Genomic DNA, 25,942 nt, shown 5'->3' with positions numbered 1-25,942 from the left:
CCCTCAAAAAGAACTATTGAAGCGACTCCACTGCGCGCCTCAGTCATGTGCATGAACCTTTCCTCCTTAAGGCTGTCCCAGCATTTATGACAGACGGTGTATTGTCAATCTCAATTAAAAGAGAGTCTTTTGCAATCATGACTGGGAAAAAAAACTCTTACTTGCCCCGAGCTCGTTTGACTCGCATTAAAAGGCGCATATCTAGGTAGATCCATTTCCTTGAAGTTGAATAAAAATTGTGATACATGGTCCCTCAGAAGGCTTGCTGTATTCTATGCGATGTCTATTCAAAACGTCTCCTGTTCTAATACAGTTTTGAGTTCCAGTTGATTGGGCCAGACAGGTAAATGTTGGGGTTTCACGTGCGAAAAATGCAATGTGATTGTGACAAAGACGGGGGGGGGGCGATGGAGGGTGACATCTAGTGGAAAATAAGGCGCGACGCACTTTGGCATACGCCGCGTCAGGTCGCAAGAAGATGTCGTTGCGTCTGGAAGGCTTTCGTCAAGGATGTTTAACTTACTGGCAACGGTAACTTTGATGGTTTTGTTCGGAAAGAAAGCGCCGGGCTTGGAATCGTCAGCAAAGAACAAAGAACGATGTTCATGCCGGAAACAGGGGCGCATACGAGTCTGTCAGTGGGAACTGTATCGAGTTGCTAGCCCAGAAGGAAACGAAGAAGCTGCACGATGGACAGAACACGTACTTGTTTCACATTATAAAGACACTCGCACGAATACTCACCACACGTCTGTGCAAGTGTTCAAGAAGGAACCCGCGGTGTATTGCACTCCAAGTACTGCGTGCAATTAAGGCAGGCTGAGCCCGTACATTAAAGATTTATTTATCTCGGAGTAGGTCGTAGAGGAAGGTTCCGCAACACAAGCACTAATGTTTGCGCTTGTCAGAAGCCATAGTCTAGTCCTCGAAACGTTAAAATTAATACATCTGTGGTGTTTTATATGCAAAACGACGATCGGATTATGAGGCACGCCGTAATGGCGGACTGGGGACTAATTTCTCATCACGTGGGGTATTCTAACGGGCCCCTAAATCCAAGTACCCTCGAGCATATCCGCGTTTCGCCACTGTAGAAATGCGGCCACTACTGCCAGAGCTGAACCCACCAGCTCGAACTCAGCCGCGCAGCGTCACAGGTAAAAGATGGTTGAAGGCTGTCTCGCTACTACAGTAAAAAAAGTTTCTTCGCTAGCTTCTTATTACGCGTCAAAGCGTACAGGTTTTACGTTGTTTTGGATTAACAGCAGGGAACATTCTTACGTTCGATTTACTTCAGGTAGGGATCTTTTTGCGTTGTTTTTTCAGATCACCGCATGCTCTAACAGCTGAGCCGTCCTTTCGGCGAAGATCTTGAAAACGAGTATTTTGGCACTCAAAATTACATCCGTTGTTTTTTTTTTCTATAGGTCTATTACTGCCCTGGGTCTACTTTATTTTTCAGACAGTAGCGGAATTGCATCGACAATCAGCCACGTATTGAAGGCTGACAGCCAGTCCCTTCTACAGTCTCGTTCTGGAAACTCCACAAGCAGGTGCGGGGCGCCAGGAGCACGCTGTGAAGGAAACTAGTTCATGAAATGGTTGCGTGGATGTTCACTGATCTGCTGGCATGCGAATCCTAATTGTCCATACAAAACGGCTCAAGCCTACCTCAAACTGTTCGTGACCACGTAAAGGTGATCGGAGATGCATGAATTTGCACTTATACCACATGGTTCTGTTTGTTTAGTTCAAACAGAGTGTCAAAAATTGCCAATGTTAAATCTTGTTCCGTAATTTTAGGTGAATTTGTAGAACAGGAAGGAAATACAAGCGTGGTAAATCACAATGTTCATGTTTCCAAAGAAAAGATAATGTAATCAACTTTACGTTCACATTAGGGCCTATGCCACGTTGCAGAAATGAAACCGCGTAATACTGAAGTCGATTGTACTAAACGAAAATGGCGAAACTGTCTATATTTCAAGATATTCTTCACCAAAATCTGCTAAAAATGCATTGGTGTCACAGGTAATATCGCCCTGAACTTCTGGAGCGAGGCTTTTCGCAAACTTTTAAGTGGAACGCCAGTGTATGTCCTATACAACAGGATTTTGGGAAAGACATTTTGAGATGGGGGGCTATCCCTTAGATTTTTGCTAAGTATATTTCAATTTCGCAAATTTAACATGTGTCTTAAAGTGAATAAAGAGAAATATTGATTAGTGAAAGTTCCTTATCAATTTTGCTCAACATTGCGGCTTGAGTGCATGTAATGTCTACTTCAGGTAATCTACCAGATATGTCAACTTGTACTAATACTTAAAGCTATTTATTTCAATGTATTCGAACTAAAATAAATAAATAAATAAATACATAAATAAATAATTAAATAACATTATGTGTCATTGCACTTCATTATAAGAATTGAGTCATCACGCGAAACAAGTAAATAACCTAATAGCACGCCTTCCGGTGTATCACAGTCTTTACTCAGCTATAAAGCAAAAGTCTTGATTGAGAGGAAGATTGAGGTCGGGGCTAGCTTTAATTTCGACACCTTGACAGTTCCTCAAATCTCTTAAGGTTCTGCCTAACGGGGGCATATGTTCTTTTCAAATTTTAGGCACATACGCTCTCTCTAGAGCTCTCTTAAACACACACGCACGAATGAACGAACGCCATATCGTCCATATCTCTCACATATGGCACACACAAACAGACAGAGAAAACAACACCCACACATAGACAAAGGCTTATCTGAAATTTGAAAGAACAATGAATGAGGCATGCGTCATGCTGCTGATGATAGGGAATAATTTCAACAGCTGCCATGTCATTATATCACTGTTTCATGCTGCCGCATACATTCAAAATGTTTATCGTCTAATTTTCATTATTGTAGAAACTTGGGGCTTAAGTGAAAGGTATGCTCTGATGAATCACTAAATCGTTTTTCTTTATTTTAAAGCAACCAATGTTAATAAAACTTCTGCGCCTGTTCAAAAAGACTATTTATGCGTTGTACGTGTTTGAATGTACATGTAGCTCATGAGGTCAACATTTTCCGTTTGATACTTTAGTGAAACGTAAAAATAGCGAGAAGAAGCCGCACTGTGCAGATAAAAAACATCCATATCGCTCGGATATGAATGACACTCCGTAAAACCAAGAAAAATTAATTTGTATGAAAGAATAGCGGAACATAGGAAGGTTGTTTCATCACTTACCCCTAATTTTCTCGTTGCATTTTCTAACTTGCATTTTCTTTGTCGCAAAAAATTTCCTCAAAATTAGCAAGAATGTCTTAGTACAGCGAAAGAAAGGAGAAGGCAGCGGGGTTATCCAGATATAAATATCCGGTATTTAGTAGAACTTTTCCTTGGGTAGGAGCAAAAGAGATAATTGAAGCTGTAAGTAGCGAGAATACACTTCAACTGAAACAAACGGCATCGGGCGCTTGTTTTATGTGCATTTTTCTTTTCGCTCTATTGAAGAATTGGAGGAGATGCCCTCCATCTGATCGTTTTGATATATTGTCGACTTAAGCTTGAAACATACATTTGTGCTCGATGTGCATTCTAGTTTTTATTATTTTATGAACGCCTTAAGATAACGACACGTGAAAAATAGGTTTCAAAATGATTAAATACCATGACGCTAGATGGCCAGAAATTAAAGTAAATTATTTTACTCAGGACTCTTCTCGGAAAAGAAATTACGCCGAGCTTGCGTTCAACGAAAGCCTGTGCGTAAGTTACTATCCTACATGGTCCCGTAAGTGTTCGTGCTTGATGCGTGGAACATCGTTTACGTACGTGTGAAGCGTGATATTTGTACGACTTGACGCAAGCGATTACGCCTTCGGATTTGCTGCGCACACACAAGAAGTACTGACGTCTTCAAAAAGGTATCGAATGCTCGAAGTGTTTCTTGTGGATCATGACACTCAAGTGCACCAATACCATAGGCCTGCTTCCTCACTCCAAAGCCACGGATAACGTTCTGACCGGGTCCTTCTCGCCCATCGCTCGCGTATCGCAGAATCCTCGCAGCCATAGAGGATGCCTCTGCAGGGCTCTCCTCGGTCACCGTTGTCATCAGTGGTTCCGTGGCACTGGGCAAGGTGGGCAGCGCAGAAGCTGCTCGAGGCATCGCCATCCACCTGCGAGACAATTCGACATACAGCTTCAGCGAGCCGCAAAGCCTGACCACGGGCACCGACGCGGCTTTCGTGCTCTCCGAGCGCGTCCGCGCCGCGCCTCGCCATTGCCTTGATCCGGGACAGCGCGCTGTTCCAGGAGATGGCGCCAAGGGACAACGAATCTGAGGTCGTAGTAAACGACGGAGACGCGGGCTCGGCCTACGAACATTTAACATGTGCCTTAAAGTGAATAAAGAGAAATACTGATTTGTGAAAGTTCCTTATCAATTTTGCTCAACATTGCCGCTCCAGGTCAAATACGACACGGATGACGGCGCGGCACATTCGACCAGCAGCGATGCCAGACAAGCACGTACCCAAGGGGGGCCCGGGTCCCCCCCCCCCGAAGTTAAGACGCATACCGCCCCCCCCCCCTCCTCTCCGTCTATGCCACCACTTCTCCCACACATTTGTAAAGCGCTGCCAAATCAATGTTGAAACTTGATAGCTATTCGGTGATCAACATTTTGCTGCCTTTTTCACTCCTTTTGGATGGCGGTTGTTATCGACATCTCCTGGGGTCTGAAGGCCTGTTTCCTCATCGATTTGGTGCCCGTGCGATTCACTCGAGGTGCATTCAGTTGTAACCGTCTTTTAGACGGTCAAGTGCGTCGCTGTTTCTTCGTTAGTTCGACATTCTTTGTTTATGCTTATCCAGGCACCAGGAAAGGGATTCGGTTCGTGGTCAGCTTGTCTGTATACACGTGAAACGAGTTGCGGCCAGAGAAAACGCCAATTACGTTTAACTTTTCCTTTTGCTTCATAATTTCCTACAGTAACGGCTCGCCACGGCGCTGACAGATTCTCGGAACCATATACCTGCAATATGGGTTAGCCAAGGTGGACAATAAAATAATACCAGACAGCGCGTCCATCATCAAACCTTGCAATGACCCTTAAACTCATAGGCAATATGACTGCTACCCGTTAAGTCGTCTGGCTTTTCCCTAATTGTCGAGCTCTTTTCGTGCAAAATTGCAAACTGGAAACAAGAGTCGCAAGGAGTTCAGAAATGAGGCGATCTACTGAGGGAGACAGCCAAAGCAACAGCCAAACAGGAAGGGAAAGCTAAAATTAACACATTTAACCATAGTTTATAAAAACATTTATGGATCAACATCTTTTTATTTAAAAAGGAAGTAGAACAGAAAAAGGAAGTGGAGAACACTTCTGTGTGTTCTGAATGGCACTTCTACAATTATCATTCGAGCCGCCTAAAGTAGCCACTTCTCTGCTGTTCTTATGTAGGTATTTTTCTGACCTTCCGCGATGGGCGTAGTACCTCTAGAATCGCACCGTCCTGTGCCCTACGCGGTTGCACGGGACTGGCAACCACGCATCGTCAGGTAACTTTCCAAATAACGATACGAGTCGGTTGTGGCACTTCACTTCATAGAGCATAAACGAGGGATCCAAAAGAACTGCGATTGTTCCCCAAATATATATTTCTCTATAATTTTTCCAGAGCTAATTAAATAAACGCTCCAATAGTCGGATAGGAATGAAGTCTGCAGGGAAGCCCCACTCACGCCCTCATAACCGCGAGCCACTGTTCCTCCGCGAGGCTGCAAATAAATCGTACTTCAAACTTTTCATTTTGCCCAAATAAAGCGGTAACCACAAAAAAATGAAATTATTGGCGCGTAATTTAATATCTATTGCCTTGCCTATAGAGTGGAATGGCCAAAGCCTATTCTTTATTGAACTGCTTCCTTTGCTGCAACTATTATTGTCAAGTTTGACTTCAGTTGGCAGTGAAGTTTCATGAGTAAAACGGGTTCAGCAGTGAAAGGAACGGCAGCGCAGACTTTTGAAGAGCTAAATGCTCAGACTCCATACACTTTGTCCGTGTCTGTTGCACACCTCATTGCATCCGCCGATAAAAGACTCTTCCAGAATAGCAGACGCTCCGGGGCTATCAAGTACGACGCCATTTCGAAAAGGCCGCATGACAACGATTTTGTTTGCTTCTGTGATTGGCTGGCGAAGTAATACAACTCCGCACGGTTTGTGTGCCTTGGTTGCCAACTGCTGTTTTTTTTTAAGTTGTATTCTACTAAGTAATCTTTATTTTACACTTTGGCTTTTTGTTCTTAGGCGCTATTCTCGACACGCATGGCGGCTGCACGGCCGCCATTATCCGCCATGCTGACTCTCTGATTGGCTGTGAAGAGCTCACGTGCCTAGAAATTTGTGCCGGGAAACGGAAGTTTTGCCAAATGCAATTTCGCGTTTTCATCAAGATGACGAAACGTGACGTGGAGTTGCAAATTTTATGGACTAATACATTTTTTTGGTCCTTGGCAGATATATTGTGATGTTAGCGCTTCAAAAAGAATGTGAGCGGTAGCGTGCAGAAGCCAGTGCAATGCAGTTGCAATTGCGCGAATATGTGGTGGCGATCCAAGATATGCGCCATGCCAGCTTGCTGATTGGCTGAAGGAATATCTCGTGAGGAGCGTCACAGGAAGGGCCGTTTCGTAAACGCCAATTTGACGTTGTGTCACGTTGCGCTGGGCCGCCATTGCTTAGATTTCCCGCCATAAATTTTGCTGCGACGAGCCGCGCGAATTATGTTAATGAGCAGCCATATGCAATGGCAGCCGAGAGAAATGTATCGCCACATTTTCCCTGTCGTTTGGCGCCATGAAAATCTTTTGTTCATAACGCATGTTCATAGCATTTGCATCGCTCTCGGGTAGTGTTGGCATTTGTGTTTTGGGCCATCATTTTTCAAAATAAAAAAAAATTAAATTATGGGGTTTTACGTGCCAAAACCAGTTTCTGATTATGAGGCACGCCGTAGTGGAGGGCTCCGGAAATTTCGACTACCTGGGGTTCTTTAACGTGCACCTAAATCTAAGTACACGGGTGTTTTCGCCCCCATCGAAATGCGGCCGCCGTGGCCGGGATTCAATCCCGCGACCTCGTGCTCAGCAGCCTAACACCATAGCCACTGAGCAACCACGGCGGGTGTTTTTCAAAATAACGCGTTTATACAAAATAATATTGGTTGAACATGGCAAACTTTCTGCAACGTTGTCCACCTTTCACTACTGCGTTTGTATTGTAATCAAGAATAATGCCTTTTCGCGCAATCGAAAGTTATGATAACGGCGTCTCTTTAATTTATTAAAATAAATGTACTAAGGCAGCGCCTTGAAGTTTCCTCCCACGGTGCGAGTAACAAGCGAAGTGAACAAGAGGTGGCAGCGCCGGCGCTTGCGTCACGCTAGCGGATATTTCTGGCGCACGCAACGCTATCGGTGATATCGGCCGTTTCTCAGCCAGCCGAGTCGGGCTAAGTCACTTGCGTTTCACTAGATAGCGATAACGTTGCCTAGAACGTGCGCGGATCACCACTGGTAGGTCGCGTATGTTGTCTCAAGAAAGGAAACAAGAGCGTTGGCGCCAACATACGCTGACTCATTCTATTTCCCGGGGACACGCATCCTAGCTAATGAAGCAGACGACGGCTTGTACGCAGCAGACGGAAGCGAGAAGCGTTTTCGACGGAATAATCATGCGCTTTGAGCTAGCCGCTTTATTTTTACTGTGGAGGAAAACTGTCTTGCTTTACCGAGAACTTTACTTTCGGTGCCTTCATTTCAGTTTCTTAGGCAAAACGTCAAGTTGGCGTCACGTTACGAAAGCGAAATGGGGCCGTCAGCGCCATTTTATTTTAGTCGCGTCTACGTCACGCATCGAAGAAAATGGCGGAATGTCCAGAATAAAGCCCCTTGGCAGTGTACTTCCTGCGCTTCTTTCTTGCGCAAGTCCAATTGACGTAGTTCCCTGTTTGACAAGTAAAGAAGAGGGGTATCGCACAGGCGTCCCTGTAAAATACACCTTATTTCATTTTTCTTTTGTGGGTTTACGCGTTTTTATGGCGAAGGGGGGATGTTATTCACATTTGTAGTCGTAAATTACCCCCCCCCCTCCTCATCTGCATAGAAGTTACCTTGGGTTGCCCCCTCCCCGCGAAAAAAAATCCTGGGTACGTGCCTGATGCCAGATTCAGCTTCTACTTTCGGCAGACGTGTGTAAGTGTTCTTCTCGTGCTACCCTTTCTCCATTATAATGGCAGACTATATTTTCTGGCGCAGATGGGTCGGCACTAGGCGTGCGTTGGTCATTATAGATGTGCTCTAGGGATACACATAAGTGCGATATAGATAAAGATCAACGGTGACGACATACTTAAAGACCACCTTAGAACAAATAGAAAACAACTCATGCTTTGGTGTAGCCTCAGTTTGAAAAGAAAGCGCAAAATGTTCAAACTGACGAAAAGAAGAAAGAACGTCTCCCGCAAAGCTCATATTCTACTAATAGTCTTGTGCGTGTTGTCAATGAGAGACCTTGCCTTTTCACAATAATGAGAGATACGGCCTTATACGAAAATTCTATAATGACTAGTTTGCCTTCCAGGAGGGAGGAAAGCGTCAAATCACTTACCAGATATTTGTGTCGCGTGTGAGTCCCGAAATACTATGGAACGTTCTTCTTTAGAGGCGAAAAATCCCTGCTGCTGTTTTCGACTGCTGTCCTTTTTCAGAATTCATGAGACCGCGAGACCAAGACATTGGAATCAGGCGAGAAAGTTTACCATTTCCAGTGCAAAAAACACTTCTAAACAGTTAGTGCGCTACTATTGTAGCCATCATGTTTTAATATATTTTTTTTGACAAAGCAGGTACTTGCATTTTTCCGCGCAGATCGAATCTGAACCTCCTTGATTGTTCACTTGTACGCCCGTAGTTCAAGAAATATCTTCAAACTCTAGCATTTTGTCGTCCATGGATGCGCACATCCGTGATATTCTGCCAGAATACTATTGAATGATATTCTGCCAGGAGCATTCCCTAAACTAGAAAGCTGTTCCAAAAAAGTGCTCATTTCTTCGCTTAGCAACTAATAAACACTTTGCCTGCTTCTCACACTTCTCTGGTTATCTTTCCGAATTGCGCGGTACTATGGAATCATATGGCATAAATATAATGGTATTGGTGTTTTGATGGCATTCCTTAAATCAGCAGTGGGTCGCTGGCCATTCGCTACGAAAGTTTTAGGATCGTTTTTCTCTGCAGTATGCAGAAGCGCAATTGCAATCTGTGCGGTGTTTCTCACCCTCTTGGATCATCACGAGAGCAAAACCTAGTATTCAGAAACGCTCATAATATTTATACATTGGTTTTCTTTCTTTATCTAAGCGGAAACTACACTTTGCCTACTCTATTGCTTCATTAAAACCTCCCAAAACAAGGGGCCAATAGGTGGCTTTTCAGATGTGCAGACGAATTGTTATCCCTTTTCCAATGGAAGTTCACTGCTGAGAAAAAAGAAATTGTGTCTGTGAAGTGTGGAATGGCGTCATCAAATTGCCGATGAAATCGCGGCTTTAAGGAAAGGGATGCAAGGGAGGAATTTTGTAATTGAGAATAACCGGTTTTCTAGGGGTTGTCATGATTGGGGGCTCAATCCCATCGCTCGTAACCCGTTGTCAAGATTGGAGTCCGGCATGAATTAGTAGGTAGCTGGCCCATGCCGTCGTCCAACTTATCCACGCTGAGGACGTTGATGAAGGGAAGGACTGCTTCTCATCGAAAACGAGGAATATGGGTTTATTTACAGTATTTACATGCAGTTCATCAGTCTAACACGACTGCTTGAGAGAGTGTCTCCGTCTAACATGACTGCGTAAGAAAGTGTAGCGAGCATCCGCACAACAGCCGCTTATAAACACTCGGTCCTCCCCCGATTCCAAGGTGGCGGAAACGTTCGTGCAGTCAACGTAAACACGCTGCCTCTCCGCGGGACGGTTTACACGCACACACACATACACACACACAGGTTCTCGGTCCGAAATCGACATCACACGAATTTCGTAGAACTCGGAGCGGACCCTTGCAGTGCGCCCGGGTAGCAATTGTCTTGCGTCTTGGTGGGTGCGTGGGATGAGGTCTCCGACGACGTTCCCGCGGTAACTCCCCCACTCATAGCAGATCACGTCCGCGATGGTGGGTTCGGTAACAATAGTTGGCCCACCGAACTCATTCAGTCACAACGGCGACGATGCTAGAGCGCAACGGTGGCGGTTTCAGCACAAATCCTGCTTCGTCAAACGCATCCTAGCTGAAGCGATGGAGAGTGGAGGACGCGCGTATTGCTCCCGACACAAATTCGACTTAGTCGCGCAGTCGCTAATGGTTGGCGGCGGCGCTCCAGGAATGTTGCGGCCACTGTCGCAACTAGCCGGTAAAACTTGCACTGCAGCTGGCCGTTCTTAACAAGGTAAAAAGTTCCCTTTCTAAAAGGCCCGCTGCGCTGCTATCACCCTTGTATAGGAAGAAAATGGTAACTTGTGAATGTTAATGTCTGGAACAACATAAGTACTTATCTTACTACGAATCGTAGAGTTACGGATTAGGAAATGGGCCGATCGTATTTGTTGCAGCGCTTTTGAGACCCGGCACGACCCTAAGGTAGGAAAAGATAACGCATCAGCCATAGCCTCATTCAAACTAACGATCACCCCGACTTACGTCGAGCGTTGCAGCCACTACGTCGTCGTTACTTGTGCGAGGTAACGGATATACTACTTCCAGTGCTAAACCGTCCCTCCTACATAAAAAAAACTAAGAAATTTGCGTAGTTAACAGCGTCGAGAAACTATGTGCGTGCTTGCGTGAACCGATGAGGGATTCAGTGGGTGGTAGTGTTAGAGTGTAGCGAGCATATATGTGGGATATCATGCATGTTCTGAAACATTATTCGGTTCGACGGACACGTGGTGTAGCCGTTTGCGCCGTATCGGGTGCTCGGCTACTTAAAGCGCGTTGAATTCCATGGCAGTGCGTGCACACGCACACATTATGCTGCCCACTGGACACTCCGGTTCGTCCAACCACATTGGAATCCTAACGCTTGACAGAAGCTGTCGGCGATGATTGAGTTAAACGAATCAAAGCCTCAATGGCATCTCAGCCTTGATATAGTTTTTAGAAAACCCCTTCGCACGTTCCCTTTTTTTTTAATATATAAGACGTGTTTTATTCTGCACGACTACCCCAGAGAGCCAAGGTTTATCTAAACATAACTCTTGGATTTCTCCTTTCCAGGACATCGTTCCCGATGAAATTGAATGCGTATTCTGGGATGTCAACGAAAACGAGCGATTTGGTTCGTGGTCTGGCGACGGATGCGAGTACCTTGGGAATGCGCACGGATACCACCTGTGCAATTGCACACACTTGACTAGCTTCGCGGTGCTATTTGTGAGTAGCAACCGCAATGTCGTGGTCGTGCTTTCTTCAGTACAATTAGTATCTAGTTTATATCTTCACAAGAGCCGCTGAACTTTTTTGAGTAAATGCCGGAATCAGGGACATGAATTCACAGTGCAATTAATATCATTCTACTTCTACAGAGCTTTATGACACTTCGAACAATTCACTGCCTCCCCCCATCGACGTATTCAAATAAAGGCATATGTCCCAAAATCAGTACCTAGCACAAAAGTGGAATAGTTTTGATACCTGGATAACAAAACGTGGATATCACAAAATAGTGTAACGACTATAATTAGTGGCTCTATCAAAAATAAATGCACCCTACTAGTGCCTATGTAGGTGCTGCGAATATTGATTTGAAGTAAGAAAGTGATGTTTCCAATAATGTACAATCTATTTAACAGCGGAGCTCTCTTGATCTATTGAACTATCAACCGGTTTCTCAAAAACGTGCTTCATTATTTTGTCCCTGCCTAAGTCTGCCACAAACGTATTGTACTGTTACATCTGTAGTTTTTTTTTATCAGGAAGACTGCTGATATTTACTACATGTTTGCAGAAATACCACAAAAGCAGGAGCGGAAGAAATGTGCACGATGCTATTCTCAGCTACCTGCCCTTAATCGGAGTAGCCGTGTCAGGCTTAGGCCTGTTCATGGTGGTTCTCACATACATTTTTTTCAAGTAAGTAGCCAATTCTGAAAATCATTGGTGATGTGTGCCTTAACGTTGAATGCTGGAGGCTATGAGGTGCCACCTGCATTAATGCTTTTTCATCGGCTATTACGTCCTTCTCAGGTTGAACTACAATTATAAATGAAGGAGTACATTTGTGGTAATATACGCCTGTAAAAAGAATAAAAAAACAAAAACACGCTTGTCTTCGAGTTACTTCGGAATTAATTGTATTTGCAGAGTAGATGGACACTATTCTTTATTTCAGTGTTGGCCAGCATCTGAAGCACCCTTTATATAGTACTTTATTGCATTGCCAGCATAAACATAATATAATAAAGGTACAGAGCATTATTTTGTGTAAGCACATTAAGAAATTCAACCGCTGAAAGTATGGTGTGCCGAGCTGTACAGACGCACTCAACTGAATATATCGATGTCAGATGAACTGGTATTGTACAATTGCTGCAGCTGCGTGATGAGGCAAGATAGTGGGAACCTGTTGGTTTTGAATGACGGAACCCGAAACTGCAACGATGCTAGTAACCCAGAACAGTCAATGAGCTCGCGCGCGGTTTTTGAGAAGTTTGTCAAGCACGAGTCTCCGTGTCATGCAAAGAGGGCATGCACAAGTCAAGTAGCAGGCTTGAGAACTCATAGTACCAGCGTCGGCGAACTGCTCTTTGTGACAATACTTGCAAGTACATGCATGGCTATACGTTTACTCCCAAGCTAATAAAAACGCGCAAAGACGCAATACAGGATGCGAGGCGTTGAATTAGAGGAGCCAGCGCCCGCTTTGTATATTCCGTGTAGATATGTGTTGTTTGTTCTTTTTAGAGTTCTGGTTGCATCGCGGTGCCTGCGTATTATATGAAACGGAACAGTGACCATGGCGCTTGTGGTGCTGTAAATGTTTCAATAGAGAGAGGAACTGTTCTGCCCAACCCATATGCGACCGCTAGTTTGTGCCAGTGTACATCCACCTGACTACTCGGTGACAGCACTGACTATGCTAGTTTTCTTCTTGACAACAAACAAACACTCGCCAAAGTTTGAGAAAAAAGGAAGAATACGGAATTTATGACGTTTCGAGTCCCCTACGCGTCTCTTGTTCATATAAAAGCGAGACAAGTTGGGCCGTGCCTTATATGCCTAGTAGCTGGCGCAGCGATCTGGAGTATATTTCGGGTAGATTTCCACCTGCCCGATTTAGTGTGAGAGGCGTCAATTGGATTAATGATTCTAAAAGAAGGAGGGATGATAGTGATTTTTCCGTGTGGGCGACAGTCGCATAATTCCAGTCAATGTTCTGACCCGTCTTAAGGCGATGCTCAGCTAGCGCGTTAAGTGTGTCCCTTATAGCTACGTCATTTTGGTGCTGCTTGATGCGTCGTCTGAAGTTGCCTGTTTCTCCGATGTACGATGCGCGGCAGTCTTCACGAGGTATCGTATATATCACTGCAGGGTGACGTTCACGTTCAAATGGGTCTTCCACGCGTACGAGCTGGCTTCGCAATTTGTATGATGGCACGTGTGCGACTTGTATGTCATGATTCTTGAAAATTCTTGCCAGCGTTTCACTTATGCCGGGAGCATAGAGAATAGGTGCAGTTTTCATATGATGAGTCGGTTTACTTTTGTGAGACACTGTGGAGCGGTGTCCCTGTTGACGTTGAAGTATGGGGAGGGTAGCCATTACCAGCGAGATCATTTTTTTTTCTTTTGTGAATTCCCGCCGTCGGTGCGGACTCCTCTGGGCAAAAAACGGGACAACTCCTGAACAAAGAAGCCGCCACAGAGCGTTTGTACCCCTTGGCATGCATCGAGGCAAAGCTGAGGTACTTGCCCGAATGTGTGGGCTTCCTATATACATTTAGTAAAGCAATGCACTGGGCTAGTTGGTGGACGTTCATGATTGTATTGCGCTTCGTAGCTCCAACTTACGCAACGTACGTTCGCGTCTCGTTCCTTATGTTCGTCAGGGTAACACCAAACACAATTATGTTTCTATATACAGTAGAAGGATCGACATTCGGGCGATTTGGTACTGGTTGAACATCTTGAAGGGGCAGCGCAAGAAGACGAAGACAGAAGGCAGGAACACACAGGACAGCGCTGAACTCACAACTAACTTTATTCGAAGGCATACATACACTTATGTACACAACCCATAGCCACGTGCTCTACCATTCATGGCGTCATAATCAGTGCGCAGGCAAAAAACACGCAAAACCATTTAATCTAATGCTACGCTACGAAGCGGCTTAAAAATTCAAATTCACTATCATGCAAATTTATCGATGGCATGCTTACACAACGCGACCCTTGAGATTATTGAGGCCTTCTATATCAGAAAAAAAGGGTCGCGTTGTGTAAGCATGCCATCGATACATTTGCATGATAGTGAATTTGAATTTTTAAGCCGCTTCGTAGCGTAGCATTAGAATAAATGGTTTTGCGTGTTTTTTGCCCGCGCACTGATTATGACGCCATGAATGGTAGAGCACGTGGCTATGGGTTGTGTACATAAGTGTATGTATGCCTTCGAATAAAGTTAGTTGTGAGTTCAGCGCTGTCCTGTGTGTTCCTGCCTTCTGTCTTCGTCTTCTTGCGCTGCCCCTTCAAGATGTTTCTATATACACTTGTAGAGCAGCCTTCGGAAGATCGTTGTACAAGGACGTCGAGGAAGGCAATCCGTCCGTTGCTTTCTTCTTCAACCGTGAATATGATAGACTGTTCAATACACTTCAGGTGGTCCAGAAACGGTTGCACTTCTGACTTGTGGATCACGCAGAGACAGTCGTTTACGTAACGGAGGAAAGTTTTTGAAGGCCGCGCGAAGGTAGCCAAAGCTTTGCCAGTCCGCTCCTCTCGCACTAAATCAGGACACGTGGAAATCTGCCAGAAATCTACACCAGGTCGCTGCGCCATCTACTACGTACATAAGGCACTGCCCAACTTGTGTCGGTTTTGTGCGAACAAGAGACCAGTAGGGGACTCGCAACGTCATGAACTCCGTTTTTTTTCTTCTTCAAACTTTGGCGAGCGTTTGTTTGCTGTCAAGAAGAAAATGTACACCCCTCGCCAGACAGTGTTCCACCTTACCCTGGACTATACTATGCTAGTTGTGGTGATGATGACCTTAGGTTGATCTAGTCGTCCAAAAATTTTCAAAAATCACAACACCGGCTACATCACCTTTTATATACACTTATTAAACGCGAAAAGATGATCCCGCATTATGGAAAAGAGGCGGGTAGTACAAGCTCCAGCAATCTGTACGGCACAAAAGGCAGGTTAGCGATGCCGCATAAACACTACCTAGCACACGCTGGGCCATGTTCCACACAGCACTGTCAACCGACCAACGAAAACGTTCCGTTCACTACCAAGTTCACTATGGCGAGAGAACTTTATGAGCAGCCTCTCATATACCTATCCCGAAGGGGCCAGTCACCCACGGACAGACCAAATCGAATTCTGGGGTTTTTACGTGCGAAAACCACGATTTGATTATGAGGCATGCCGTGGCGAGGGACCCCGGATTAATTTTTGCCCTAATGCACGGGTCACGGGCTTTGTTGCGTTTCGCTTTGTGGAAATGTGGCCCGTACTTGATACGGCTACACCGAATCATTCATTGCGCTATAGAGTGCATTTTTTCTTTAGTTCGAACACTCAAAATAGATCCGCAGAAGTTACTCGAATAACGTGACTATACATTAATTATGTGCCCAGACAGACACCATCCACGAGAAAATCGAAAGCAACCCGTTCACTAACTAACCGAACTGCATTCATTGCTCGTACTACAAACTCTGCGGCACATAATCACATTGGAAAGTTGAAGGGAATCTTCGCAAAAGTCTAGTTCCGTGTTTTAACGTTCGAGAACGGCCACGCAGGCTGAAATACTTGGCCTCGAATCATTCCTCGAATTCAGCCGCTTACGAAGGCGCGGCTGCCTCATGCGGCGGAGCCGGGTGGCCCGAAACGAAGCACCGCCCCCTTCCGCGATTTGGTTACGACTGGCGCAGTGCGCACCTCCCGATGGGACGCACGCTCACTTCAGCAGCAGCAGGGGCGAGACGGGCAGCTTCATGACGCCGTACAACCCGGCTCCATTTTACGTGAACGACGATTCGAAGCCAATTATTTCGGTTTGTGCGACGGTATTGAAATGCTGCAACACGGAACTAGGCTTTTTTTCCTCCGCCTTTCCTACATAAACATGTGCCGTATAGTTTGCAACCTTTACTTGCAAAGAATGTCAACCTGGCACATAATTAGTTTGTAGCGACTTCATTTTAACTAACTTTTGTGTTTTTTTTAACTCTTCGAAGTAAGAAAAAAAAACTGTAGAACTTCCGCGCGGTACCGCCTTAGTTGCTCCACTACACAGCGCCATGCGCTGTTCATCTACACCAGGTAAATATGACCAAAGGTGCTTCACGACACCACGTGCCGTGTAGTACTTGCACAATGGCGATGCCGACAGTCCTAATTTGCTACGCTTCGCGGCGGTTCGAGCTCACGCCGCACAAATGCGATACAATGTGGAACCTTACATTCTGGCGACACCTATAGTTATAGTCGCCCACGGCTGGTTTGGCGGAAAGCGAGCCTGACCTATGGTGACATGTCCTAAAGCAAACCCTGGAAGGCAGTCTTCTGCTAGGTGTTGCCGAGAAATTACACTAATGAAATGCCAGGAAAGTCGGCGTTACGGAGTGAAAAAAAAAAAAACGCAGAAACGAAACAGTTTCCTCCCATAGCTTCTCGTGATACAAAATTTGGACGTCTGTTTCAGAATAGTTATTTGCTTATCGAAACAAAAGCAAAGAACAAAACACACAGGATAATCAATTTTTATAACTTTTTCTGATCACAACTGGTTAGAATATGCGAGTATACCTTGAAATACGTGGCGCCACAGCAGGCACGTACCCAGGATTTTTTTTCGGGGGGGGCCCACCACCTCCACCATCATCATCATCATCATCATCATCATCATCATCATCATCATCACCACCACCACCACCGCCGCCACTACCACCATCGTCATCATCATCATGTTTTATGTCCACTGCAGGACGAAGGCCTCTCCCTGCGATCTCCATTTACCCCTGACCTGCGCCAACCGATTCCAACTAGCGCCCGCGAATTTCCTAATTTCATCGCTCCACTTAGTGTTTTGTCGCCCTCGATTGCGTTTTCCTTCTCTTGGTACCCATTCTGTAACCCTAATGGTCCAACGGTTATCTAACCGGCGCATTACATGACCTGCCCAGCTACATTTTTTCCTCTTGATGTCAATTAGAATATCGTCTATACCCGTTCGCTCTCTGATCCAAACCACTCTCTTTCTCTCTTAACGTTATGCCTAGCAATCTTCGTTCATGGTTATATTGCGCTCAGTTTAACACAGACGATATTAAGAAAGGACAGGACGTGGACGGGTGTAGCGCAAACTACCAACTGTTTAATAATGTTAAATAACGCGCTTATATACAAGGAGATATGGCGCGAGGAGGGGGGGGGGTACAAAAGATATGACAAGTTCACGGAATGTGATAATAGTTCGGGTCAGGCATACATGGTTCACTGGCACCCGTTCGCCCTGGCAAACTCAACCTCAGCTTTGATAAGCGCGATGGACGGAGTGCTTACGCACATTTCTTTTTCTTTTGCTATCGCAAGCGCCTCCCATATTTCTCGCTCCGTTTTCGTTTTTGACGTGCCAATGACTGTGGCGCTTTCTAGAAGCGGAGAGCATTTGCATTGTTTGCAATGTGCCGCCAGGTTGCTGGGTGCTGTCAGGAGCTGGCACGTGTATTTGTGCTCCCGTAACCTATCATTTAGACAGCGTCCAGTTTGCCCGATGTATACTTTCCCGCAATCTAGTGGGATTTGGTAAACAACAGAAGTTGCACATTCCACATACTTTGTCACGTGCTTAGTTTGACAGATCGTAGCACTAGTGTTTGCCTCTTTGGATCCTGCATTCACCCTCTTGCACATGCCTTTTAGTTTTTGTGGAGCGGAGAACAGAACTTGAACGTCATGGCGTTGGGCTGTCTTTTTTATCCTATGTGACAAGCCATGAATGTAAGGCAACACCACGCGTTTTTTCAATTTTTTCTTTTTCCTGTGTTTTCTGCCTTTTCCTGCTGGTTCTGATTTCGGGCAACAAGTTTTCACAGATTTGCACCACCATGCTGTTTGGGTACCCGCTGTTTCGTAAGCGGCTTACTTGCAAATCAATGCTCTCCCTCACCGCATGGCGGCATGATTTTTCAATTGCTTGACTGATGCAAGCCTTGGCGATGCCTCTTTTTATGATTTTAGAATGGCATGAGTCATACCTCAGGATTTCTTTTTCTCCTCTAGTTTTGTAGCACCAGCAGATATGGGAGCCTCTGAGCCTAATATTTATGTCAAGGTACTGCAAACGACCTTCGGTAGGAGTCTCGTACGTGAACTCTAAACCTTCATGCGCTTTTTTGAACATGCTGATGGCAGTTTCAACGCTAAATGGATCGGTTTGGTCTTCTTCCATGCACACCAAATAATCGTCTACATATCTGAAGCAGGTAGTTATGTTAGTTTCTTCAAACAAGGTGGCAAGTTTTCTGTCTCCCACACTCAAAAACAAGTCGGAAAGCACGGGAGCTATACAAGAACCAATGGCGATGCCATCCTTCTGCTCATACACACTGTCACCATATTCGATAAACGCACCATGTAGATAGTTTTAACAAGTTCACAAAACTTGAAATAGTGCACTTGCACACATCCTGAAATTTGGTGTAGCCCAACGTGTCGATGGCTTCTTCTACTGCTTGCACCACCGCAGGCCTCGGGACACTGTAAAACAAGTCCTTCACGTCTATTGAAAAACAAGACGTCGGCGGGCTACTCTTCAGTGTTGCAATAACTTCGTCCGAGTTGCGGATCAAGAACGGATCGTCCAAAGGTAAGGAATTCAAGCAGGCCTGAAGGTAGTCCGCGATGCATCTTTGCCAGGTTCCGCGGTCTTCAACAATCGTCCTAAAAGGGATTCCCTCTTTGTGGGTTTTTGCCGTGAAAAATGGCTTCAGAGTGATTTCTTTGCTTTCTTTCACGCGCCTTGCCAATCTTGTCAAGCCCATGCTTTCACATGTTTTGCCTGCTTCATTTTTCAGTTTTGCAATTGCTTTGTACGTAATGTCGCATTTTGCGAAATTCTTACGGATCGCTTCTTGGGCAGATTTTTCGTATTCAGGAGCGTTCATCAGGACAAACACGCCTGTTTTGTCCGAGAGGAGCAGTTTCAGATTTTCTTTTTTGAGGTACCTAGTCACTCCGCTTGTTCCTGCAGGCCTGGGTTTTCCTACTAGGTTCTTTTTCGACACTCCCGTCAAAATTTCTTGGATGCAAGTCACTTTTTCTGGCTCAGGGGTTCTTTCCGCGACTGAGCTTACCATGGCCAGGAACTGTACTGCGGTTACTGGAGGTTCAATTGCGTATTTTGGTCCCTTATTTAGGGTCTGTTGCACATAATCGGGAATCTTTCTACCGGATAGGTTGACAGCACCGCCTCCTTCAGGCTTACGCTTCTCTCTTCTAGGAAGGCTCTTGAATGAACCTTTCCACAAGGTTTCGGCATGCAACTCTGCCAAGTTGTAGAAATACCTGATCATTGCTTTTGAAGCCGCTGAGTCCATTGTTTCCTCGCATATGGCCGCAATGTGGTCTCGGAAGAGACGAATCTGTCGCCACGTTTCCGCTCGAAGTATCTTGCAGAGGCGTCTTGCCGTTCTTTCGGTAGGGGCGACGTTTCCGAGTAGACCAGCCAACACAGGTGAAGACAGACCGTTGTTCAGGGCGTACGTGAGGGTGCGAGTTCTGTGCCTGGCCTTCGCAATGTTGTCGACGAAATATAAAGTACGAGGAAGCGGAGGAAGGTTAGGGATGTAGAAGCCCGATGTACTCGAAATGACATTTAGTAAAGCAATGAAGGGGGCTAGTTGGTGAACGTTCATGGTTATATTGCGCTCAGTTTAACACAGACGATATTAAGAAAGGACAGGACGTGGACGGGTGTAGCGCAAACTACCAACTGTTTAATAATGTTAAATAACGCGCTTATATACAAGGAGATATGGCGCGAGGAGGGGGGGGGGGGGTACAAAAGATATGACAAGTTCACGGAATGTGATAATAGTTCGGGTCAGGCATACATGGTTCACTGGCACCCGTTCGCCCTGGCAAACTCAACCTCAGCTTTGATAAGCGCGATGGACGGAGTGCTTACGCACATTTCTTTTTCTTTTGCTATCGCAAGCGCCTCCCATATTTCCATATATATCCTCCCATATATATGTAGACGATTATTTGGTGTGCATGAAAGAAGACCAAACCGATCCATTTAGCGTTGAAACTGTCATCAGCATGTTCAAAAAAGCGCATGAAGGTTTAGAGTTCACGTACGAGACTCCTACCGAAGGTCGTTTGCAGTACCTTGACATAAATATTAGGCTCAGAGGCTCCCATATCTGCTGGTGCTACAAAACTAGAGGAGAAAAAGAAATCCTGAGGTATGACTCATGCCATTCTAAAATCATAAAAAGAGGCATCGCCAAGGCTTGCATCAGTCAAGCAATTGAAAAATCATGCCGCCATGCGGTGAGGGAGAGCATTTATTTGCAAGTAAGCCGCTTACGAAACAGCGGGTACCCAAACAGCATGGTGGTGCAAATCTGTGAAAACTTGTTGCCCGAAATCAGAACCAGCAGGAAAAGGCAGAAAACACAGGAAAAAGAAAAATTGAAAAAACGCGTGGTGTTGCCTTACATTCATGGCTTGTCACATAGGATAAAAAAGACAGCCCAACGCCATGACGTTCAAGTTCTGTTCTCCGCTCCACAAAAACTAAAAGGCATGTGCAAGAGGGTGAATGCAGGATCCAAAGAGGCAAACACTAGTGCTACGATCTGTCAAACTAAGCACGTGACAAAGTATGTGGAATGTGCAACTTCTGTTGTTTACCAAATCCCACTAGATTGCGGGAAAGTATACATCGGGCAAACTGGACGCTGTCTAAATGATAGGTTACGGGAGCACAAATACACGTGCCAGCTCCTGACAGCACCCAGCAACCTGGCGGCACATTGCAAACAATGCAAATGCTCTCCGCTTCTAGAAAGCGCCACAGTCATTGGCACGTCAAAAACGAAAACGGAGCGAGAAATATGGGAGGCGCTTGCGATAGCAAAAGAAAAAGAAATGTGCGTAAGCACTCCGTCCATCGCGCTTATCAAAGCTGAGGTTGAGTTTGCCAGGGCGAACGGGTGCCAGTGAACCATGTATGCCTGACCCGAACTATTATCACATTCCGTGAACTTGTCATATGTTTTGTACCCCCCCCCCCTCCTCGCGCCATATCTCCTTGTATATAAGCGCGTTATTTAACATTATTAAACAGTTGGTAGTTTGCGCTACACCCGTCCACGTCCTGTCCTTTCTTAATATCGTCTGTGTTAAACTGAGCGCAATATAACCATGAACGTTCACCAACTAGCCCCCTTCATTGCTTTACTAAATCTTCGTTCGATCGCTCCTTGCGTGGTCCTTAACTCGCTCTCAAGTCTCTGCCCCATATGCACTGGCAAAATGCACTGATTGCACACCTTACTTTTCAATAATTATGGTAAGCTTCCAGTCGGGAGCTGGCAATGTCTGCCGTATGCGATCCAACCTATTTTTATTCTTCTGTAAATTTCCTTCTCATGATCAGGGTTCCCTGTGATTAATTGACCTAGGTAAACGTACTCCTTCACAGTCTCTAGTGGCCGACTGGCGATCCTGATCTCTTGTTCCTTTGCCCGGCAATTTATCATTATCGTCATCTTCTGCATATTAATATTCAACCCCACTCTTACACTCTCTCTGTTAAGGTCTCCAATCATTTGTTGTAACTCATCTGCATTGTTGTTGAATAGAACAATGTCATCGGCAAACCGAAGGTTGCTGAGATATTTGCCGTCGATATTTACTCCTAAGCCTTCCCAGTTTAATAGCTTGAATTCTTATAAGCACGCAGTGAATAGCTTTGGAGAAATTGTGTCTCCCTGTTTGACCCATTTCTCTATAGGTATCTCCCTGCTTTTCTTGTGTAGAATTAAGGTAGCTGTAGAACCTCTGTATATATTCTTACGCGAAGGACGAGTCAGTAAGACGAGAAACTATTTACAGATTATATTTACAACAATGGTTGCAGCGCTGACCGTTTAGATTCACAGCGCGAGCCCAGTTCGTTCTTCCTTCTCTTTTCTGGAGTGATGGCGCCCACGTACCTCATTTACACAAACAAATACCACACGCAGCAATATTTTTCAAGATTTTTACGTAAGCGTTCTGTAGTCCTTAATTACGTAGTGCCTCTAGACTGCTGGTGTCTCTACTGAATCAAATGCATTTTCGTAATCTCTATAAGCCACATAGAGAGGCTTATTGTACTCTGCAGATTTCGCGATAACCTGATTGATGACATGGATGTGATCCATTGTAAGGTATCTCTTCCTGAAGCCAGCCTGTTCCCTTGGTTGACAAAATCCAGCGTTGCCCTCATTCTATTGGTGATTATTTTGGCAAATATCTTATATAATACTGGGAGCAAGCTAATGGTCCTATAATGTTTCAATTCTTTAACGTCTCCTTTTTTGTGGATTAGTATAATGTCTGCATTCTTCCAGTTTTCTATGACCCTTGCAGTCGATATACACTTCGTATAAAGAGTCGCCAGTTTTCCAAGCATTATGTCTCCTCCATCTTCGATTAAATGGACTGTTATTCCACCTTCTCCTCCCACTCTTCATCGTTTCATGTCTTGCAGGGCCCTTCTGACCTCATCGCTAGTTATAGGAGAGTTTCTGTATCCTGTTCATTACTGTTTCTAAGTGAGGTATCGTGACTCCTCTGGGTACTGTATACAGGTCAGCTTAGAATTTTTCCGCTGCTTTTACTATATCTTCGAGATTGCTGATGATATTATCCTTCTTATCTTTTAGTGCATACATCATGGTTTGTCCTATTCCAGGTTTCTTTTTTACTGATTTCAGGCTGCGTTCATTTTTTACGGCTTCTTCAGTCTTTCTCATGTTATAGTTTCGAATAGCAGTTATTTTCGCCTTGTTGATCAGTTTTGACAGTTCCGCGAATTGCGTAACGCTGTGCGGCCGCCACTCCCATACAACCGCGTAGAGCGCAGGACTCTGCGATTCTAGACGTACTGCGCTCACCGAGAAAGGTTAGAAAAACACTCACATAAGCACAGCAGAGAAGTGGCTACGTGAGGTGGTTCGACCGATAACTGTAGAAGCGTCATTCAAAGCAAGTAATTATTCTCCACTTCCGGCGGCGTTTCCTCTACTTCCTTTTTAAATAAAAAGATGTTGATCCATAAATATTCTCATAAACAACAGTCAACATTTTTGGTTATTGCGTTGGCTCTCTCCCTTAGTAGATCGCTTAATTTCTCAACTCTTTGCGATTTTTGTTTCCAGTTGCCAAATTTGCACGAAAAGTGCTATACAATTAGGGAAAAACAGACGAGCTAACGGGCGACAGTCATCTTGCTAATGGGTTTAAGGATTATTGCAGGGTTTCATGATGGACGCTCTTTCACATTATTTTATTTCCCACCTTATCTAACCCATATCACGTGTATATGGTTCCGGGCATCTACCAGCGTCGCGGCGAGCCGTAACTCAAGGAAATAATGAAGCACAGGGAAAACTTAAACGCAATTGGCGTTTTGTCCGGCCGCAACTCGTTCCATGAGGGTATACAGACCAGCTAAGTAACAGCCGCATCCCTCTCCTGGTCCCAGGATCAGCCTAAACAAAGAAGGTTGAACTAACAAAAGCAAGAGCTATGCGCGTGACGGTGGAATAGATGGTGACAACTGAACGCATCTCGAGTTAATCGCGCGGGTGCGGAATCTATGAGAAAACTGTCCTTCACATTACAAGAGATGCCGATAACTACCGCCATCTAAAAGGAGTGAAAAAGGCAGCATAAGGCTGACCGATGAACAGCTGCCAAGTCTCAACATTAATCTGGCGGCGCTTTAGGAATGTGTGATGAGTGGTGGCGTGGGTGGGGAGGGGGGTATGCCACTTGATTTCGGGGGGGGCCCGGGCCCCCCCGGGCCCCCCCCTGGGTACGTGTCTGCGCCACAGTAAACAACCGGTGCCGCTCATCGAGCGCGAACTTCAACGAACAAGACATTTCTTGGTCCTTTTGGGCCCTCTAACATAAAACTATTCCAATATGCTTTATTCCAATCTTCTGGCGTCAAATTTGCATAACCGCCGACGCAAGCATCGGGCGCTGACGCTCAGGTTTGTGTGAACAGACCGACCAAACGCTCTCCTCGTTCATACTCGGAGGTCACTTAGTTTGCTTTAAAGAACGGATAACATTGGCTACACTGAGCGGCTTCTCTTATCTAATTGGCTGACAAGAGGCGAGGACCACGCTCAAGTGGAGAGGGATTTGATGGGGCCGAGCCACTGCACTGAAAATCAATAACTGGATGAAGAGGGTGGTGCAGGTGTCTGCGATTGGTCCGCTTTCTATTACTTAGCTTGCGGTGGTTCGTCAACAATCGCGGCGGCATGCAACGGAAGCTTAAGAATGACGCTAAAACGGACCCTCAGCAAAGCAGAGTTGGCAGAACGAGGTCGTAAACGTGCCGAAAGTTCTCGAAAACGTTACACGGCCACGCAAAAAGTTTTACTGTACGCAAATAAATCCATGTTCTGCCGCAGGTGCGAGTAGCCCGTGCCTGAGCTAGCTGAGCGATCGGCGACAGCCATCTTTTATTCCTCTCGGAACGGGGCAGCCTGCGGCTATTTAGAAGAAAGTTAAGTTTTGTTCGGCATATTAATGCATCTTCAACGCATACACGTCACGTTGACGCGGTGAGCTTTCGCGGTTTTGTGACATCGCGTGCAAGGCAGGTAAATTGCATGCCCCCCAGCCCGAAATCTTTTTACCAAACCCCGAGGGCTAATGGCGAAAAGGCATTGAATTAGAAATAACTATTTTTCTTTTGTTCGGTCAAATCATGCATAATCACTGTGTACACGTCATATTAGACGGGGAGCCATCGCGGTTTTCGTGACGTCGCGTGACAGACAGGTGAAGTGGGGGTGGTCCAAAAAAGCTTTTGACCAATCGCGGAGAGCTGATTACAGAATTGGAATGGAAAAATTAGGCATAGTTTTACGTTATAGCGCCCTTTCTGTACTAACAACCAACATCCCCTCCGCCCCTAAACAAAGAAGAAATGCAAATGAGGCCTTAAAAACAATTCAGTAGACAAAGTGTTGCCTTAAGTGTTCCTTTAGGAAGTTCTCTGATGGCTGGACAGAGCTCCAGAGCTCCATGAGCAATAATTATTGCTCGTGAAGTTCTGGTCGTCCAGAGCTTGATCAACTGAACGTCAAGCAGACGATTAATTCACATCAGTCAACCAGGTTCGCAGAATCAACCTGCAGGTGTAGCCCGTACTTTTTAAAATTCTTGTTGTTAATGCTGGAGAACAATTGACTTTGAGTCCGTCTATAGTCATGATTGTTCTTTGACGAGAACGGGATTAGAATTCAAAACCATTGAAGGCTTTCGAATGGCAATAGTAATTCCAGTAATGGTCCTTTTTTCGAGGCCGAGGATTCAAAAAGCGCCAAGTGTCGTGCGTGCTTCTCCTGAGGAACTGCAA

Source organism: Dermacentor albipictus, unplaced genomic scaffold, assembly GCF_038994185.2.
Source record: "Dermacentor albipictus isolate Rhodes 1998 colony unplaced genomic scaffold, USDA_Dalb.pri_finalv2 scaffold_26, whole genome shotgun sequence".
Lineage (NCBI taxonomy): Eukaryota > Metazoa > Arthropoda > Arachnida > Ixodida > Ixodidae > Dermacentor > Dermacentor albipictus.
The sequence above is the reverse complement of the archived record's forward strand: the minus strand, read 5'-3'. Positions refer to the sequence as shown.